Source organism: Montipora capricornis, chromosome 4 (assembly GCF_036669925.1).
Source record: "Montipora capricornis isolate CH-2021 chromosome 4, ASM3666992v2, whole genome shotgun sequence".
NCBI lineage: Eukaryota > Metazoa > Cnidaria > Anthozoa > Scleractinia > Acroporidae > Montipora > Montipora capricornis.
Genome location: NC_090886.1, coordinates 9,952,401 through 9,954,900, shown reverse-complemented (window position 1 = coordinate 9,954,900; position 2,500 = coordinate 9,952,401). Strand labels below are relative to the sequence as shown.

At 41.1% G+C, this 2,500-nt stretch overlaps 1 pseudogene; it reads right to left on the bottom strand.

Annotated features, from left to right (window-relative positions):
- LOC138046067 (adhesion G protein-coupled receptor L4-like) overlaps positions 1 to 2,500 on the bottom strand; it is a 68,434-nt pseudogene that overhangs the window by 12,905 nt on the left and 53,029 nt on the right.

The window sequence follows — 2,500 nt, the reverse complement described above, 5'->3', positions numbered from 1 at the left end:
CCACAGTGGTTTTTGGTAAGGTAGCTATGTCTTCAGATTTTGTTTTGGCCAGAGGGAAAACATTATTCAGCGTGAGATAAATCACACTGACAAAACGGGAAACGCTCGAATGGAACGCTTCTGAAGGCAGACGGATGGAATTGTGCTCATAAGAGACGCTCAGACCCTCATTTTTCACCTGAACGGGAAAAGAAAGAAAATAGAAATGTTTTTCATTATAAAGGTACTGACGAAATACTTAAAAATATCTAAAAAATGATATCTTCACCGCGCGCATTGAAGATAGTAGGGAGCTTAATTAAGCACGCACATTTTTGAGTGAGCTGTTTTCCCTTTTAACTTGTCTTTACACATCCACACTTGCTTTGCCAAATATCTTTATTCCATTAGAGATGATTAGTATAAAAATCTTGGAGACAGCACCGTCCGGGCACGCGAAATGTTCTCTTCCGGTTGCCGTCCGCGTCTCAAAAACGCGCGTGCTTAAGCTGCCTTCACAGGTCGGATGTAGGTGTCGTCATGCTTACTAACACGATTAGCAAATTAAAAGTGAGCTTCCCCTTTCTTCCTTCCTTGCTTGGAGGCTTTTGTCCTGTAATATAATTTTTCTCTACTACATTAACATTTTTATGAACTCTTTTGACGATGTCATGATTTGTTTTTCATAGCTTTCATATCTAGTATCATGTTACATAATATAAGTGTTTTAGCGGTTGATGACCACTTGACATAACTCATAGAATGGCGGCTTGGGGATAGGAATTTTATTTCCACGCGTAGATAGTATCTCGCACTCGTTCGCTCTGCTCACTTGCGAGAGATACTATCAGCACTCAAAGGTAGAATTCATATTCCCATACGGCCATATACATAGCGACCTTCAGGAGTACAAGAACGAGTTCTCAGTTCTGAGCACGCGAATTTCGAAAAATTTTTCTCTATTAAACGTACTGCGCGTGCCCAGTACAGAAACTCGTACTCCAATCTGAAGGACGCTGTTCTGCGGCATATTGTAAAAACGACGCATTTCGTAGTAACGATTACGGCATTTTGTAATAATGTGCGCATTGTGTAATAATGTGTGCAGCATTTTGTAATAAGGGCTGCAGCATTTTGTAGTATTTGTAAGTGTACGCAAATTATAATAATGTCTGACGCTAGTTGTAGTATCACAGGGCACAGAGGAGTCGGGATTAAATGCACAGCGCTAATCATCTTTGTCTACTGTAGAATACTGTGTTAACTTCCGTTTAGAATGAATGGTGGTAACTGCGGAAATACAAACGATGCGATCACCGCAGTTGTGATCCTTTATCCGTTTATTTTTTCTCTGGCTTCTCTAGTGTTTCGTTTTTGTTGTGGGTATCTCAGTTCGTGAAACTGAATACTGAGTAGATGGACCTAACCTAAATGGTTCTCAATCGAAACGTTTGGATGCCATCTTTAACGGCGACAGAAGTGATGGAAGGGGGAGAGGGGGTCTTTTTTAGCTTGTTGGGATTTTTTTTTTCACGTCCACTGCATTTGCAGATTTATTTATTTATTTTATTTTTTTTTTTTATTTTTCTTTTTTTTGGGGGGGGGGGGGAGGGGAGCAGTCAAGTGCCCTGCACTATTTTTTTGGGAGGGGGGGGGACATTTTACTGTCGCAATCTTAATCTTCACTAGCCACAATCTGATTGCCTGGAACAGGCTTCTGACAAATATTTTTGTATCTTTCACACAGTCGTTTTGCTTTAATTTACTGTCAAAACTACACTCAGGAGGAAACATAACAAGTATCAGGCACATTAATCAGCGACAGGCTCCTGTAAGCGGCTATTGCACAACTGATGGGGTTGCGTTGCATTTTTTGGTTTGATGTCTAGCGAAATAAACAATTTCATTTATTCCTTCCCCTTTTAATAAAATTCTTTTGTGGTATGCAGTGAATCAAGGTTTTAGCTAGACTTCTGTTGGGTGATCAACCAGTAACCAATACGGCCCGGGTTCGATTCCCAGACTCGGCGTTATATGTGGGTTGAGTTTGTTGGTTCTCTACTCTGCACCAAGAGGTTTTTCACCGGGTACTCCGTTTTTCTCCTCAAAAACCCCTCAAAAACCAACATTTGACTTCATTGCGTTAACGTGTTTATTTCTATTTACAGTGTCGCCGATTCGTGCTCTACAGCGCTAGAAGATTAGACACTTACATAAAGTTCCTTTCCTTTCCTTTCCATGATATGGGGCCAAAGGGACCATTCTTCTAGGCGGCTCTGGGGGTATGCCCCCCAGACAACTTTGCAAAATTGAAGCGTTTTTGGTGCGTTTTCCACGATTTTCAGCCGATAAATTTAACGTTTCGATTGTACTTCAATGATGATGCGCGAGCAAAGAAGAAGAAAAGAGACACGTTCGTTTGCCCACCTTGCGAGCGAGATAATTGTTGTTATCTTTGCAACTGCTCTACGATCTTCATACCCCAGTGATGACTGCATGCTTTTCCAGCGACTAAGAAATG